This window comes from Syngnathoides biaculeatus, chromosome 6 (assembly GCF_019802595.1).
Source record: "Syngnathoides biaculeatus isolate LvHL_M chromosome 6, ASM1980259v1, whole genome shotgun sequence".
Classification (NCBI taxonomy): Eukaryota; Metazoa; Chordata; class Actinopteri; order Syngnathiformes; family Syngnathidae; genus Syngnathoides; species Syngnathoides biaculeatus.
In genome coordinates this window covers 26,631,076-26,650,188 of record NC_084645.1, presented here as the reverse complement: position 1 = coordinate 26,650,188, position 19,113 = coordinate 26,631,076, and the positions used below count along the sequence as shown (strand labels likewise).

Sequence of the window (19,113 nt, the reverse complement as noted above, 5' to 3'; positions counted from 1 at the left end):
AGTACTCGAGTGTTACATTTCTTTCATTACTGCACACATGAATGAATAGTATGACATATGGACGACATGCTGAGCTGAAAAGCCTATATGATACCACAAATACTATAAAAGTATATTACCTAGCATAAAAAGTAAATCCCAAATAAACGTAAATCTTAAACTAATTCACCATATTACGGTACAAGATAATGGTGCATTGCTCTATAAAATTCTAAAGCTGCCTGGGGAGGAACGGAATAAGAACTTCAGATGTGAGCCCAAATAGCAGAGTGTGATTTCAATTCTCCTTTTAGAAAGTATAATGAGTCGAATACATTCATTTCCCAAGCTGCTTATCCTCACTAGTGTCATGAGCAAGGCTGGAACCCGGCCAGGAGGGGCGTGGCCTGGCCACCGCTCCGGGCGGTTTCATCTCAGACACCTGTTAAAGGTCAGAGCTGTGTCACATGCACTGTGATTAGACAATGTATTTAAGTTGAGTATGCGTTCCCGCATCCAAGGTTACTCCGCCACTGCGTCATGATAGCCCAGTCACGCTTTTGGTTATGCTCGTTAGTTGACTCGTAGTTATCGGACATTGTTTCTTGTGTTTTGGATCCCGCCTTCTTGGACCGTGTTGTCATTCACAACTTTTGTTTATAATAAAACCCACTGAGCATCATATCCTCGTCTTGGAGTCCTGCATTTGGATCCGCCCATGCACCGTTGGTTTGTGACAACAAGGGTTGCGCTGGGGCAATTTAGAAGAAACCCACAAAGGCACTTGGAGAACAACCAAATTCCACACAGGCGGCGCCGGGATTTGAACCCCGGTTCTCAGAAATGTGAGGCGAACGGTCTAACCAGTCACACCTCAAGTTTAATTAATTAAAATGGAATAAATGATAAAAATACATTCTTCCTGAGAAGTTTCTAAAACCTTGTCTTACTTTTTATACATAATCCTAGTAAGTTCTTGTGAGACTAAATTGTTGAATTTGTACACAATACTGTACTCCTAAATTCTATCCTGTATTAGTCTCTTGTTGGCCATAGCTAACAAAAACTAAATCTGATTATTTGTTCCATAAATGTACCAGATTTTTTTTGCAAAACGTTGGAGAAAAGGATTTTTTTTTCTTTGTGTATCTTAACAAAATTCCCACTAAATTCTCAAGTAGTTTAGTACAACACCATATATTTGATTGTGGTCTAATTTGTTCAAATGTCACGCAATAAAGCAAACAAATGTTTTGGAGAAGGTTGCCTTGTCATATGAACGGCACTTAGCATTGTTTTTTTTGCCCAAAATACTACTAAATTCTCATGAAAAGTAACCTCTCTAACGTCTAGACCAGATTACAGTATTTTCACCCCAATATCTGCCCGATTACATATTGCGTATGATTTCCCAGCTCGGTAAACGACATGGGAGAACATATTTATGCAGGAACAATGAAACATTGTAGTGAGACGTGATCCACGACCGACGATTTTGTCCTATGACTCCAAAATTCTGTCAAGTATGTTTACATTTTTTTTATCAATATCTTTCTTGTAGTGTGACCTATCAGCGACAATACCAGTGCGTCGCCTCCTGTACTTGTCATTGTTAACGTGATTGGTCGCCATTTTAAACATTTACTCACCAATGTTTTGCGAAGCTTTATAGAGTATTACTCCACAGCATACTGTATGTACAAACCTTGCTAGGCTACACATAGTTTTGTTCCCTGCTTGCCTGCCGTATCGAATTAAAAGTATGTCAACATATCTTCAGCCCATCTTAAATAGTCAACGCAAATTGTCCTCTCCAGAGCATTTTTTTTCCCTTTTTTCTCCAACATTTGTTACGGTGATTCACTTTTTGACAACACCATGTTGTTTCCATAGTAACAGTCGTAGCCAGTTCCAGCTAAATGCGTTTCTTGTTAAAGCCTCCTGAAAGTGTTTCATTTGACAAGATCCAGGCCAGTGATCATAAAAGATGGGATGTGGTGATATCGGAATACTGTACAGGTGTCGTGTTGCCACTGTCTGACCGAGATGCGGCAGTGTAATCATGAAAGACCAAATTTATCTTATAGTCTGATCCGGACACAAGTCCACTCCACATTTGACTGAAAAATTCAATTGTTTCTTCCACTGGTTAAGCAAAATAGCCAATATTTTTACCCCCAAACTAGCCATAATTGTCAAAGAAAATGCCAGATAACATGAACAGCATACCGCCTTTACTTTTTTTACATCGTACTACATTCTCTCCATGAAGACAATCTCATACCTTGTTGAGACCTTCCATCCATCCATCCATTTTTTTAGCCACTTATCCTCACGAGGGTTGCAGGAGTGCTGGAGCCTATCCCAGGTGTCATCAGGCAGGAGGCGGGGTACACTCTGAACTGGTTGCCAGCCAATTGCAGGGCACATCGAGACAAACAGCCGCGCTCAAAATCACACTTAGGGGCAATTTAGAGTGTCCAGTTAATGTTGCATGTTTTTGGGACGTGGGAGGAAATCGGAGTGCCCGGAGAAAACCCACGCAGCCACGGGGAGAACATGCAAACTCCACACAGGCGGGGCCGGGCTTGAAATTTTAACTGACCTAAGCCCAATTTGTTCATTTTCTCCACATGCGTGTCAGGCTGCAAAATAAACAATATTCTTGGGACAGAAGATTGGCTAAAAATAAATAAAAAGTCGCCTCAGAGACCCGTCCTCTTTTTGTGTTCAGAGAATTTACGTCCGAACTTTTTATCAACCTACTAAGGAGGTGGTGCAATGATGATATATGGAACTGGGCTTTGCTAATGTGGTGATTGGGCTAACAGTTGAGGTGGGAGGGGGATTGAAGAATTGCAAACCTCTATGTGTGTATGTGTGTGTAGAAGGAGTAGCCTTTCACCTCTCGGGCTGTGTGCCGCCTTTGTCTATGCAAAGGAGGACATAAATCACAGCCAGTTCTACACCGGAATCAACAGTCAGGCGAGGAAAGGAAGGACAGGAGAATGGCATGTGTGTAAAGGAGCTACTTTATAGAGTTGTTACGAGCGGAGATTTAGGGTACGTTTCCAAAAATGTGAGCATTAAAAAAAAACAATCCATGTTTTTCACTGTGATTTTGAACTCGTGTGGATGAGAAATTTTTAATTTAGCTCCTGTGCAAGATACAAACATTTCAGTCTCTCATTCGAGATGGATCCATTCAACATAATTCCTTGATGCCAATTATTAGTTTCCCATTCACCAGGAGCTTTGGTATTATCTTGTGGCATACAGGGCATTACAGAAAGAGGATAAAACTGTGAAGAAATGAGTTTTTCAGGGAATACCAGAGGATTTGCAGGTTTTGCAGAAAAAGGACAATTTAAGAATATCCATCTGTGACAAGGAGAGGTTCACTGTCCAGCTATGTCATCCTCTAATAATAGTAACCTTACCTTAACCTTAAAATGTAGGAAGTGGCTCTCTGATCTAAATCCATCCATCCATCCATTTTCTTCGCCGCTTATCCTCACGAGAGTCGCCTATCCCAGCTGTCAACGAGCAGGAGGCGGGGGACACCCTGAGCTGGTTGCCAGCCAATCGCAGGGCACATCAAGACAAACAGCCGCGCTCACAATCACATCTACGGGCAATTTAGAGTGTCCAATTAATGTTGCATGTTTTTGATGCATGTGCGAGGAAACCAGAGTGCCTGGAGCAAACCCACGCAGGCACGGGGAGAACGTGCAAACTCTACACAGGCGGGACCGATTGAACCGATCCACCGTGTCGTCTGATTCAAATCACTTCTGTAAAAAGAAAATTTCTTTTGCAATGCCATTTCAGTTTTTCACGAGTGGAGGCAGCAGTTCTGATACCACGCTGGGTCTTTGCAGTGCACGGAGATTTCACTAAGTACAAACAAGTAAGGGTACACAAGTACAGAATGACACAACTCTGACATTTTCAGAATAGTGTGATGTATTTTTCACAATGCCTGGGTATGCACTCCAAACACCCAACTAATTGTAAACAATGAGTTATAAAAAAAGTATTTCCATTGTGTGTTACTTTTATGGTCAAAATGGAGAGCACGTTTGCATGTTTTCTACTTTTTGTGCGACAGACTTCCACACGTACCGTCTAGTTGAGCTAACAGGAAGCTTGCATGCGTACAAAAACAACCTGAAAGTGATTCGAGAAGCAAGTATAAAGTCAGCTAGTTACATCACTTATCAAACTGTCACAATTAGTGTGTGTAATCGCTCCCCTTTTAGCCTCAGCTGTCACTCTCCTGCCAGCGGATTATAAACTCGATGATGCTCATCATCGCTTGCGCAAGGCGGGCGGCCTTACGTGCTCTCAGCGACGAGTCTCGACAGGTGAGGCTCTCCTTGAGGACGAGGCTTGAGATGTTTGTCAACAAGCCATTAATTACGTAAGACGATGGGGCCAAAGCTTTTTTTTGGGTGTGTTCACTAGCGGCGTCCAAAATACGGCGTGGTGCCCATTTGCGGTACGCTGCCTGTTAACGAAAATGAACTATTGACACAGTTTGTCTATTTTGCCTGCATTGCTCTTGTACTGTACTATCAGGTCTCTGCAGCAGGAGCTATGAATAATTGCATCATATAGGAGGACATACAATAAATGTATGTTTGGATATGTGGATGAATGGCGGGAGGTGGTTGATTTCAGCCAAGTAAAGGACTTTGACTTGGATTCTATCTCTGAAAATTGCTGAAAATGTGTAAACTCCATTAGTAACTACTAATACAGACGTTGCTTGTTTTTTTTGAAAAATGCTGTGATTGATTTAATTTTGCGTATCATTCCCCTGCCCATTGCTCGACATTTAACATTAGAGGCGTAATGCAAATGTGCCACCTGGCAAGAACCTTTCCTTTTCCAGATTTCCGTTCTTTGCTGTTCTGCTCCATGGCCATCGCACTGCTACAGTACATACCATCAAGGACAAGTACAGGGAGTCCTCGGTCTACGACTGAGATCTGTTCCAACAGTAGCGACTTAACTTGAATTTTGACTTAAGTCGGATTTCACCGTTAACGTAAATATTTACGATGACCGCTGGTATTGGCTTCGGCATTCCCGTGACTCTTTTGGGGATTAGTGGCTCAGAAATGGATGGGTGTTGGTACTTCATATAGAAAAACTAAAATACATTAAAGTAAAGAATACAAAATGCTTCTTACTATTAGGGAAGGGTGGCTGGGATAGCGAAGAGTGAAGGGATACTGCGCTCAGCTATTGCTAAGGAAGCAAGTGCAGGTAGCCGTGGTTAGCGGTAAATTCCTCCCCGGCATCCTCATCCTTTCTGCTCTTTCAAAGTTAGGAAAATACGCCCTGCCTTTTCCCTTAATGAACACGAGGCTGATATTAACCCTGCCTTGATTCTGATCCTCGATCCATAATGTAGGTAATTTTTCCATCTCGGCAACGATCAAAGAACGTTGCTTAGTTTTTTTTTTTTCTTCACCAAAAAAGTTGCTTCGTGAACAGTGTATTCGTCATAGGGACGAAACCCTTCACGTGTACTGAAATACGGGCTTTGTCCTTAATAATTGCCACGCTCGTCCAGCTGAATCCCAAGTCTTTATGTCCGTCGGTGTTAATCACTTCTTTGATTTTTTTCTTTATGATATTAAAGCGTCATTTCCATGGTCATTGCTTTATTTCGGCTGGACCAGCATTGCTTTAAAAAAAAAAAACAGCTTTCTTCTTTTGGGCCGTAATGTGTAAAAAGGTGTGGGAAAAGGGGCAAATAAACTCCCACCGCACAAACACAGATTAAGTAATATGCGTTGGCTAAGCAGAAACACAAAGGTGCTGGGGCCATCATGGCAGACAAGACTCAGGTGTTGTGAAGTCGAAACGTTTTAGGTCGAGACCGTCTTAACCCGAGAACTCCCTGTATGTAGAAACGGGATCATTACTTGACCAGCCTCTTGGTGCTGGCCTGCTAACTATCTCCACTGGTGAAAAACTGAACCTTTTGCGTAGATGTTTGTTTATTATAATCTTTTTTTACTTGAACCGTTTAGAAAACCAGATGTTCACATGTATGCTATTAAAACAATGACAAATGACTAATCTACATTAGCAAAGTTTAAAAATAGATCAAAATAAAGCACCAGGCAGGTGGGTGCTGGGGTGACTGCAGCACCCGTAATCAGCATGCCAGGGTGCTAATGACAGGGTGCTGCTGTCTGACACACAAACAGCCCCCGTGGCTTGCACGCACGTCTTATCGCCAGCGTTTGCTACTACCTCACACAGGTCAGCACATCCATAAGACACTTAAGAGGAACAGCTGTGCACTTACGTAAGCCTCTCCCATTTGCGACGACAGCCCAAGGTCATACAACACTTGAGGACAAAGAATTCAATGCAATTTTTTTGAAGTCCCGCGCTTCTACGTGTCACTGCATTTGGGATGGTTGGGCAAGTTTTTGCGTTGAAGGACCACACTTGATTTTTAAAATGGACAAATGGGCCAGGTCATTTCTAGATGAGGTTAAAAAATAAATAAACAACAATAATCATTGACGATACACTTACCTACTTTGATGCTGATAGCGTGGATTCAGTCCCTACTCAGCGATGGTGTCGATATGCAACTGACTGGTGACCAATTCAGGGTGTAGTCACCCTTTTGCCCAAAGCCAGCTGGGATAGGCTGCGGCTCTTCCGTGACCCTTTTGAGGATAAGCGGCTTGGATAATGGATGGATGGATATGTACACACACACACACAAGGCAGCACGGTGGAGCAGCTGTAAAGCATTGGCTACACAGTTCTGAGGACCCGGATCCTGTGTGGAGTTTGAATATTCTCACCTGCGTGGGTATTCTCCGGGCACTCCGGTTTCCTCCCACATCCCAAAAAGATGCAACATTAATTGGACACTCTAAATTGCCCCTGAGTGTGACTGTGAGTGCGGCTGTTTGTATCGATGTGCCCTGCGATTGGCTGGCAACTAGTTCAGGGTGTACCCTGCCTTCTGTCTGTTGACAGATGGGATAGGCTGCAGCACTCCTGCGACCCTTGTGAGGATAAGCGGCTAAGAAAATGGCTGGATGGATGTATATATATATATATATATATATACATATACACACACATACAGTATATACTGTATGTATTCCTATGTAGTTATAATGGCCTTCAATTATCCATGAATTTTCACAATTTGTGGTCCGGCGTGGTCTCTATCCCCCACTGTGTTTACCACAAGTACCTCACTTTTTGTCCCTCGTGGAAATGTCAAGACGTGTAATGAGGCAGATCGGGCCTGCAGTCTAGCCAGGATGCCATTAAGAGATACCCGCATCACCCGCATTCTATTTTTAACCCCGCCCCTTCCTGCTCAAACAGCGCCTGCATCATCCAGCGTGTGTGTTTTTCTGTACATCCATTCCTTGGACCTTGTCCGTGAATCTTTTCGTGTGTAAATCACCGATGCATATTTCAACCTTGGCTCCCCCCCAACGCCCTTTCAGAGGCGATTCAAACGTCCCCGAATTTTCAGTTTACAAAGCCGTCAGCCTCTGTGACCCTGCCGACTGCAAAAACTCACTGGGGGCTCCTCAGTAAGCTGCACAGCAAACAGGACCCCTGACTCAGACGCCTCACGCAGGAAATAATGACTCCACCTCAGTAAACACACCAAATAGGTGTGAATCCAAGATGTATGCTACCACGCGCTTCACATGCCTGGTAGTCACAGCAAATTTCCATCAAAAGGCTTGCCATGAGGACCTCCATCCTCTAGGTGGCAGTAATACAGATATTCAGGAGGTTACCAACAAATGCCAACTTTCCAAAGAATAATTCCTTTTTTCTCTGCACCTTTTCCTAAATTTGTAGCACAATGTAATTCTTTCATCCTTTCGTCCAAGTTTTTTTTTTCCCCACAAATTAGTCAATATTGCATAATTATGCAAACCTAGAAAAAAAAAACATTGCCAAAATGTAATTTCCTTGTACGGTAATTGTCGGAATTAACGCACATTACCGCCCGGCCAGGCATGTTGACCAGAGTTCCGCCGCGTCTTATGTAACCTCACATTAAGCCGTCACCAACTCTGCTAGAGAGCAGGCATAAAGAAAGACCCCAAAGAAAACATCTGTCTGCAATGCATTTGTTTTGAATTCTTTTTGTCGATATTAAGCCCAAACAAGGGCAATGGTACATGGCAACTCCGAGGGGGGAAAAAAAAAAGTTGCCAGACAAATGTGTGTGCACTGCTTGGCAACAGGATGTTTTGGGTGGGAAGATGAGAGGATGTGGAAAAGGACAGTTGTGGCTTGGCACAGCAGATCTGCATTGGAGGCTTTTTATTTAGTGAGAGTGAAAGAGACAGAGAGGGATCATTATGGCTCCTGGAATAGCATAATTAGAGAGTAAAGCCTCCCAGTCTCTGAGGATTTTATTTCTTTTTTTAATTTTCTCTTTTTACTCTCACTCTCAGGTATTTGTTCAACATTACTTCTCTCTGTCTTTTTTGTTTTAAACGTTCTAAAATGAGATTAAGAAGGGATTTTTTTTTTAAATATTGGTGTTTTTATACATACGAGTGACCTAGTTTTTGTTCCTTGGCTTTCGTGCAACAAACGGGATGTTTTCCCTTTATATTTTCAAAATCTGTCCATTGTGCAAGTACGGTGCTGTGTGAAAGCACAGTAAATGGTGCACAATCCATATTAGGAGGGTGTTCAACCAATCAATGGATGATTTACAGTGAAGAAAATAAGTATTTGAACACCGTGCTATATTGCAAGTTCTCCCACTTAGAAATCATGGAGAGGTCCTTTAATTTTCATCGTAGGTGCATGTCCAATGTGAGAGAGACAGTCTAAAAAGAAAAATCAGGAAATCACAATGTATGATTTTTTTTAACGATTTATTTGTGTGATACAGCTGCAAATAAGCATTTGAACACCTGTCTAACAGCTAAAATTCTGACCCTCAAAGACCTGACGAATGATGAGTTCCATCCCAAGAACACCATCCCTACTGTGAAGCATGGGGGTGGTAGCATCATGCTTTGGGGGTGTTTTTCTACACATGGGACAGGACGACTGCACCGTATTAAGGAGAGGATGATTGCGGCCAGAGATTTTGGGGAACAACCTCTTTCCCTCAAGTCAGGACATTGAAGATAGGTCGTGGCTGTCGTCTTTCAACAGGAGAATGACCCGAAGCACAAAGCCAGGAAAACCAAGGAGTGGCTCCGTAAGAAGCATATCAAGGTTCTGGCGTGGCCTAGCCAGTCTCCAGACATAAACCCAATAAAAAATCTTTGGCGGGAGCTGAAACTCCGTCTTTCTCAGCGACAGCCCAGAAACCTGTTTGATTTAAAGAAGATCTGTGTGGAGGAGTGGGCCAAAATCCCTTCTGCAGTGTGTGCAAACCTGGTGAACAACTACAGGAAACGTTTGACATCTGTAATTGCAAACAAAGTCTACTGTACCAAATACTAACATTGGTTTCTCAGGTGTTCAAATACTTATTTGCAGCTGTATCACGCAAATAAATCGTTTAAAAATCATTCATTGTGATTTCTGGATTTTTCTTTTTCGATGATCTCTCTCATAGTGCACGATGAACATTTCAGACCCCTCCATGATTTCTAAGTGGGAGAACTTCCAATATAGCAGGGTGTTCAAATACTTATTTTCTTCACTATAGATATCAGCTCCGTTCTTATATAGTGTGGGTGAGGGGACCCTCAAGTTTGTCGTTGGGCACGTTTTTAGCCACACCCAAAAATCAGTTAAATAGAGCCAGAGGTAGGTTAGACCAGTTCCTTAGATGAGTGCAGTCCGGTGGATGTGAGAGTGGCTAGGCTGCCCCACTATGAGAGTTTTTACAGCCCCGCATGAGTGGAACATTGTCATTGCTCTGCCCGCACTAAAGTATCTGATATGTGAGCGGGTCCCCTTATTAAATACAGAATGAGATGGTGATAAATTTTGCCGACTTAATTTTGTCTGCCGAGTTGCGCCTCATCAAATTCATCCAAATCACGTTAGACCAGTGAGTGGTCTGGTCATCTAGCCAAAAGTCATTTGCTGACTTAGTGATGAAGTGCTGCCGCTACAATTGAAACTACAAATCATATTTTGTGGTGAATTTTGCAGATCATACTCACTTCTTTAGATTTGGGGCTCAACGTGTTGCCACGCCTGTCAACACGTCTGGTTGTCATGGTAAGGAAGTGCATACTTGCCATATGGATTTCCATCAGTATATGGGGCAGCTACGCTTTGGTTTAATTTAATGCATGCTAATTTTAAATATGGGTTAAATGCCCTATGTTATTTTGACACAAAAATGTCACTGATGTTTCACTCATATAAAAACATGATGCCATCACATTTTTGAGGGGGTATGTGATATATTTATATATATATATATATATATATTTTTTTTTTTAATTTAGATGGATGTAATCATTGCTTCTTCTTTTTTTTTTTTTTAATTGTAAGACTCTGAATGGTCTTTGATATAATGAAGAGTGATTATTGTGTCCAAACAACATATGTAACAGATCCTTTTGCCGTATTATTTGTGTCTGATTAACAGCCGGAAGCATTTTATCAGCAAGTCAAACAACACTACTTGGAGGGGTCTGGATCGGAATCGCTCCATTAGGCCACGATTAGACGCGGTTGCCAAATCACGAGGGAATCTCAGCGAGGGAATGGTCAAGCGACGGCGCCTTCACAAACTCACATGCACGCAACGTTCAGGAAGGACGAAAGGAAGTACAAATACCATTACTCCACTCCAGAATATTTTTCAGGTACAGCATCTGTACAACATTTTACTTTTACTCCCTACATTTGTAAATGTCGTTTCTGTACTTTCTTTATTGTTGAAAATAGGCGTGTTACATTTTTTTAAACCCCTGGAGGTTATGACAATACTGCATGTGGGGAAAAAAAGAAAAATGTACTATCAGCAATGGCTGAGGTATTGGTTGATTGAGATTTTAAGAAGATGGAAACAAAACATGGACTGTGCCATTGTAATATATATTTGCCAAACATTTTAGTTTTGTATTCAGAGTTTTCACTTTGCGGCACGGTGGGGCAATTGGTTAGAGCATTGGCCTAACATTTCTGAGGACTGTGGTTCAAATTCTGGCCCTGCTTGTGTGGAGCTTGCATGTTCTTCCCGTGCCTGCATGGCTTTTTCCCTGACAGTCCGGTTTCTTCCCACATCCCAAAAACATGCAACATTAATTGGAGACTCTGAATTGCCCATAAGTGTGATTGTGAGTGCGACTGTTATCTGTCTCAACGTGTCCTGCGATTGACTGCCAACCAATTCAGGGTGTACCCTGGCTCTCTGTGACCCTTGTGAGGATAAGTGGCTCAAAAAATGGATGGATAGAGTTTGCACTTTTGTACTTTTACTTTAGTGAAAGAGTTGAATCACTACGCCTATTTTTATTTGTATTTATTAGTATTTCTTAAACCAATATCTGTCCTTCTTAAGTCGAGTGTGAGTAGTTTTGCGGCCTCTTGGAAATCGGAATGAAACTTTTTTGACGTGGCCCCAAAAGGTAAATTCATTCTCTCTGTGGAACTAAAATAAATAAATAAATAAAATAGTTGGGCGATTGTACACAGAGAAAGGTGGAAAGTTAAACATGTTCCGTACTGAGCGTACGTGTTAATAGTCAAAGTACAAATGCTCATTGGTGCACATTTTCACATCTTATATCTGTATCTGACTTTATTGTTTATATTTCTGGCAGCTTTCACTTGGCTTGCCTTACTCCCTTCATTTCTTAAGTAAAATGTATATTTTTACGCCAATACATTTCTCCAAAACCTTTTTATTACTTGTTCCGAGAAATTCAAAAAGGTTTGTTGACGTGTAAGTCCTGAACTACAGAACACATAGCTGGAGAATAGTCCAATCAGTCCAGAGCATGGTATACAATACAAATTGTAGGAATTTAAGATGGAAGTACCTGGTTCTGTCTCTGTAGCTCACACGTCCCCTGCAGCGTAACCAGATGAAGACAGAAACCACTGCAATGGTTAACTCCGTGGTGGTGATAACAAGGATAATGTTACACACGTGGGTGGATTTACGGGAATTTTTTTTTCCGTACATTGGAGAGAAAGATTCTTCATACACCAGATCTTATGCACGTTGTTCATCAGCATGCAATTGGCATACCAAAACTCCTTGTTCAACCACATATTTGAAATGAATTTATATTAATCCATCCATCCATTTTCTACCGCTTCTCTGGGTCGGGTCGCGGGGAAAGTAGCTTCAGGAGCGATACCCAGACTTCCCTTTCCTTAGCCACTTCTTCCAGCTCTTCCGGAGGAATCCCGAGGCATTCCCAAGCCAGCTGAAAGGCATAGTCTCTCCGGCATGTCCTGGGTCGTCCCTGGGGGACGGGAGGCATCCGATGCCCTGGCCACCTCATCTGGCTCCTCTCGATGTGGAGGAGCAGCCACTTGACACTGAGCCCCTCCCGAATGACAGAGCCTCTCTCTAAGGGAGAGCCCGGACACCCCGCAGAGGAAACTCATTCGGCCGTTTGTATCCGGGTTCTTGTTCTTTTGGTCACGACCCACAGCTCGTGCCCATAGGTGAGGTTAAGAACATAGATCGACTGGTAAATTGAGAGCTTCTCCTTTCGACTTAGCTCCCTCTTTACCACAGCGGACCAATACAAAGTCCGCATCACTGCAGACGCTGCACCGATCCGTCTGTCGATCTCCCACTCCATTCTTCCCTCACTCGTAAACAAGAAGATATGAATCCAATGAAGTCAAAATTCCAATTTTCTTTTAGTTATCATGAGATTATTTGTTATCCAGTTTATGTGATAACCAGGCTAAAGTTTGCTTGCTAAGGTCATGAATTAGCTAACCTGCAGATGTTTAACTATGCCAATGAAGTAAAACAATAACAATTCTAAACAGTCACTGTTTGAGAGGGCATTGATGATACTGAAACATTTAAAATTATTTTTGGTACTTAAGTACAGCAAATGTCAGGCTTTTCGTGAAGTATTGATTTTAGTATGCCTGTACTTCACTCAAGTATTGTTTTGCAGTGTACTTTACACAAGTGGTATTAGCGAGCTCACAGCTCGAGCTGCCAGCTTGACTCCATTAGCAGTTGTGGTTGTGCTGATGAAAGACAAGAAGCTGGATGCGTCGCCAGTACAAAGGTCATAGTTTACACAACAATGGAACACCAAATTTGGCCTTCGCTTGACGGATTAGAAGCCTAATCTAAAACATTCAGAGTGCCTGTCGTCCCAAACTCTAAACACCCTCTCCAGGGGGTCCCCCGCTTTTCTTCCCAAGCATAACATCTCAGACTTCAAACGTTCCATCTGTAAACCCAACCTCTGGGTGCAAGCCCCATTTCTGCATGACATGCCTCACCCCTCCCCAATCTGAGGTTGATGGACCCCATGTGAAGGTGCAGCTGTCTGATGACTTAGTGCCGGGTTAATTGTTGGGTGAGAGGCAATTGTTGCCACAGGCCGCCAGGGGATCGGCTGATTACGGGTTCACCTGCTATCAGATTGTAGCATACAGTTCATTAGCTCCTAAATGGGTCACGTGAACAAAGAAGGGTCAGGGGCCAAAGAGAACACATGGTTTGTTCGTCTGGTTTCATAATTAAGTGTCATGTGTCAGTGTATCTTTTGGGGACTTCCTGCTGAGAGGCCGGCTAAATATTGTCTCTCCAAAAGAAGCAGGACGCCTCGAGGGTACAGTTGATTCTCGGTATGGTATCCTGCTTGATTGGGTTTTCTCGGCTGCAACATACAGTATGTTAGGTTAATTGAAGACAGTTTCGGGAGTAAATTTCAGCTCTTTTGCCTCCTTGTTGCTGGTTCTTGGGGGAATGTCCCAGGAACGGTGGGTGTGGACTTCGGTGAAATGCTGTTGTCTGTCTCCATGTCCCCTGGATTGGTTGGGAACCAATTCAGGGTGTACTCGGCCTTCTGCCTGATGACAGCTGGGATTGGCTCTAGCACTCCTGAGTCCGTAGTGTGGATCAGCGGTTCATGAAATGGAAGGATGGATAATAATCATCATCAGCTTTTGCAAGGGACCCAGGATTGGCCAACGTGTCACCACGCGAGTGTCAAACCCTGGGTAAAAGCAGCTACACCACATGGGAATTCATTTTATATAATTATCATGAAGTGAAAAACGTTGGATAGATGATTCACCAATAATTTATTGGTTGTGGAATGAATAATCTTGCCACCAAAAGTCACTAACAAAAGTAAAAGGATTTCAGAAGTCTAGTCAAGTAAAGGTGCACCTTTTCATTGTCGTCGTTATTTGTGCTAAAAACAAAATAAAACAAAACAAACTTTACTGAACTTTAAATGATTTATTTTTTAACTTACACGACAACGTTTAAAATACTCTGACATTATGTAAAAGTGTCTGGATACCAAAGGTTCTACCCTGGTATAATTATTTCCTATGGAGTTCCTTGAATAAATTGTCCTTGAGTTCTGAGGCTCTGTATTTCTGAGAGAAATAATATTTTCAGGACAAACCATGATAAATTTATCATTGTTGACTATTGGGCAGTGAATCATGCCAAAGCGTAACCGCACTGCTCCATCTGTACCATGATTCCCTGTTAAAAACTGTTGATTGTGTGCCCTCGGGGTCAGCCAAATTGACAGGGGACACTCACTTTGCCGCTTCTGAAACATTTCATATTTTTAGTTCTGTTTGGGTTGGCACCGCAGACACACAGCAGAAGTTCATCCAACAATGGTTTCCCTTACCCTTGGTGGCTTTCTCTCCTAAGTCTCGTTCCAGTTTCAAATGGTTCAATTGTTAGTCCGTCTGTGACAGATCATCTAACTGCTGTCAAATGTTGGTCCAACCAGGCCTAACATGCTTGTTGGCCAGGAAAGGGATGTTAGAAACTGTTTGGAAAAGGGTTACTCACTGGGTGAAAGCACAAAGGTTTGTCAGTCAGATCAAATGGAAGAGTCAAGTGTATTACCAAATTGATGAGCTGCCAGTGTCTTGTGTCGAAGTCAATCAGGACGGTCGAGTGAAAACATCCTTTGCATCGTGAAAAGCCTCCTGAGCTGTTCACTTCATTACATCTAGTTAAGATAAATCTGCTGCTATTCCAACATCCATGTGATCAATCATTGCTCGCAAGCCAGATGGGCGCAGTTGTGCCCACTGGAATTTGGAGACAATCCAGCCCCAGAAGCTTCGTGAAATTTGATGGACGTGTTTATCACAAATAGACACAAAAAGAAGTCTGAAAAACATCAGCAGCATTTCTAACTGCTCTAAATTGTTCGAGGACTCACGTAAAATGGTTGGTGTTGACCTACAAAGGCAGGAGTGTTCAAAGAAGACGGGAATGTTCGGAGAAAACTCGTTTTGTGTGACTCGGGAAAAGAACTCTCCCGATGTGAGATGGCGGTAGGAGCATGGAGGCCTGTCAATGACAAGCTGGGATGGATTGAATTTGTGCAATCAGTTGTGGAGCTCAAAATCAAATTGACTTTTATCTTCTGTTTCCTAATATTAACTGCCACCAGCGATCAAACTGCGATCGGGGGAACTTACCCAAACACATTTGAAAACTGAACCTTTCACATCATACGAGCTTTTCTCGAAATGTCTGCCCGTTTCCAAATGTAATTAGATGAACATGTCAGATTTGTGGGTACAGTAAAAACAAATAGACAAATCGCCCACGCTCATCGTGCCAATTAGTCCTAAAAAGGACCGAAAAGAAATCAATGTCAACTCTTATTGCTGTGTTTAATGCATAAAGCTTGGATCCAACCATGGAATTTATAAGTGGGAGACGGAGACGGGGGGAAAATTATCTGCCACAGTCGAATTGGTTCTGGCATAACTTCATCCTGGAACCTTTACTGTTTTATTTCCCATAACATGGCTGCTGGAGGAAGCGCAGTGAAAAAGGTATTCCTCTGAACTATGAAGTAATTGCTCGTATACATCCTACATCCAGACGACACTGGCTGGGCTTCGCCCCAACCTAAAAATACTGCAGCGTGTCGTCTTTTCTTTCATCTTCGCCTCCCTTTTCATGGCGCACGTGAGAGCTTTTCTTGGCCGGCACGATTCCTTAAAGCCTTCTCCTACGAGGTAGCGCTATGCCAAACATGCGCTGATTTACTGCTCGGAACACACGCTATGCCTTTGCTCTTTTGAGCTATAAATGGCAAATTGTTATGTCCAGATCCCACTTGCTATATTAACCTAAATTCTTTCCAAAAGTGGCAGCGTGTACTGACTATAACCACATGGTGAGAGGAGGTAAATGATGGCTTTCTCTGGTGAAGGGCAGCTGCAAGTGGAAGGATGGGTTTGCAGACTGATACGATCTCTAGTTGACCTAGTCTTGTATCCTAGAAGAGCAAGTCACTAACATTCTTTCTCAGATAGATATCATTATCTTTGTGATCTTGTAACCCCCCCAGCCTCCATCCTAGAAAATGTTTCCTTAGGTGGGATAGAAAGTCCAAAAAGGCAGACAGAGATTCAGTGTACGACATGAGTAATCCCATCGGCACACCGGGAACTCTTTCATATGAGAAGATTTTGGAGGGCTTCTCTTTATTGTTGTGGCCCCGAGTTTTTGGTCTGTGTTTGTTTCTTTGCTCACGTGAGCGGCTAACGGGTAGATGTGTTTGTCAGCAGTGTTTGGATGCACTTCAGCAATAAAAGCAACAATAAAGTGGAGTAGCAATATTTGGAGACCAAAATTTTTCTGAGGCTGGCTCAGCTTCACATTGGGTCATGCCTCAAACTGTGCTAGTCAGCCAAGCTACGAATGTTTTTTTTTGGTAATGATGATCCAGATAGAAACAGAACCAGTGCCTACAATCTTGTGGTTAAAAAAATCTGTTGACTAAAGACTTCAGAATTTGTTAATTAATGAACAGACAACCAAGATATTGGTGGATGAAGCTTCTTATTTTGTTTACTTACTGTATGTACCTACCTACCAACCCTACGCTACCCTAGCCTACTCAGAAACAGACTGACTTACCTACCCTAAGTACCACTCAAATGGCCGACAGACCAAATTTATCCATCCATCTTTTTTCTGAGTCGCTTATCCTCACAAGATTTTCGGGAGTCCTGGAGCCTATCTCGGCTATCTTCGGGCAGGAGGCGGAGTACAACCTGAACTGGTGCCAGCCAATCGCAGGGCACATAGAACTAAACGATTATTCACAATCTCATTCACACCTTTGGGCAATCTGGAGACTTCAATTTACCTACCATGCATGTTTTTGAGATGTAGGAGGAAACCGAAGCTTCCGGAGGAAACCCCCACAGGCATAGGGAGAACATGCAAACTCCACACAGGCAGGGCCAGGATATGAACCCCGGACCTCAGAACTGTGTCGCAGACACTGTAACCAGTCATCCACCATTCCGCCCGTTATTGGGCAGAAGAATGTAAATAAGAACATTTTCTGTATGAACTAGTTAGTGAAAGTGCTAATTTTACAACATGGGACACCATTATGTAAATGACTTTTAAAGAGATACACTCAAAACCAAAGAAATGTTCAGTGAGTCTTTTTGTCATCATCACCCTTATGCTCATTTCCAATCAAACCTGCTTTGTTTGATCGCCAGTTAGATGGGATCGAGGCGGATTTGTTTTCTCACCACAACCGAACTGCTTCAGAGTTCATTCTGAACTGGTGAGAAGCTCGGAGCGCTCCAATCCAAAAGCTCATTCTCCTTGAACGCAATAAAGATTAGAAAGAGGGAAATGTTGCATTGGGATCGTAACACTCGCAAGAGGATCCTTCAACTTCCTTCACCTCTAGATTAGCTCTGCTGTGATCGAGCGCCATTCCTCACTGGCCTCTGGAATGCGGCGGATGACGGATCTATTTTCCTACATTGTTTCACCTGCTCTAAATGGAACCACATGCTCCGCAGGACTGAAGTGCCTCTCCTTTGTCTCTAATTAAAAGCACAAGTAGGAAAGCATATCCTACCGCAACCATCATCTTTCTCATAGCCGTCCAGTTTTGAGTGGCAGGCTCCTCACTGTAAACTGGACCTCAATTAGGAACTGCAAGAGTTTGACATAAACAAAGTGACCAAGCGCGATACATTAAGTGCAACGCAGTGAAGCGACGGGATCCAATGTCAAATGACTCTTTCAAGGCTGCAGTCTTAACTTTGAGTGATGGTTATGCATCTACTGAAGAAAAGAGACCTTGACTTCTTGGAATTGACATGCTCTGAAAACATGAATGGTAGTGCACTCTTCTTCGGCTTTGACGTGCAACTGAAAACCATCCGTTCTCTGAAAACACAATGGACTAAATATTGCATCATCGATTTGCCACATTACATAAGTGAGGAATCTATGCGGTTTATCAGCCCCATTGCATGTTAATCACACTTGTCACTTACTACAAATGAGGGATCAGTCAGTTGCATCCAGAGGCAGAGAAAAATGGACACCTCTGCATGGTTTACACAAGGTTCGTCGGTTTTTATCAATGATATCATTGACAAGGGTGAAATGAGGTGTTTCTTTCATGAAAGTAGAAGAGATCCCTGCTCTTTTTCTCAGTGTATGTTTGATCCAGTGGACAACTGTTTCCAGCATTCTACGTAATCCTTTTGGAAGACATTAAAAAGCTGTTTTAATTGGAACTTGACACCAGCTGTAAACTCATCAAGGTAAAGCAGCAGGCGCGTCCAAGCGGCCTCAGTGCTGTGGAATTTTTCTTTTAAAGCCTAATTAGCACCACACTGAACAGGGGTCTCAAACCTATTTTCGTCACGGGCCATGTTGTAGTTGTGGTTGTTCTTAGCTGGGCGGTTCTAATGCCGGTTGTAATGAGCTAGTCCCCAAAAAAAGTCTGTCGTCCAGAGAGAAGGTCCTTGTCCCTAGAGAAGGTCGTAGTCCAAAGTGAAGGATTGAATCCTGATAGGAGATAGTTGTTCTATCTGTCCCCCTATCTCCCAACCAACTGACCTAGCTTACCTAATTGCACTACCAAACTTGCCCACTTACTGGCCACGCTACTTACCTTCCTACTTAACCTAGTACGAAATACACCCTGCTGG

General features: G+C 42.8%; 1 long non-coding RNA gene across 5 annotated transcripts in view; it reads left to right on the top strand.

The window, feature by feature from the left end:
• LOC133502355 (uncharacterized) overlaps positions 1-19,113 on the top strand; it is a 58,317-nt gene that overhangs the window by 27,034 nt on the left and 12,170 nt on the right. For all 5 annotated transcript variants that reach the window (XR_009795464.1, XR_009795465.1, XR_009795463.1 and 2 more), the window contains 2 exons: positions 10,129-10,197; positions 10,574-10,793. This is a non-coding gene — a long non-coding RNA (uncharacterized LOC133502355). The remainder of the gene's footprint in view (positions 1-10,128; positions 10,198-10,573; positions 10,794-19,113) is intronic.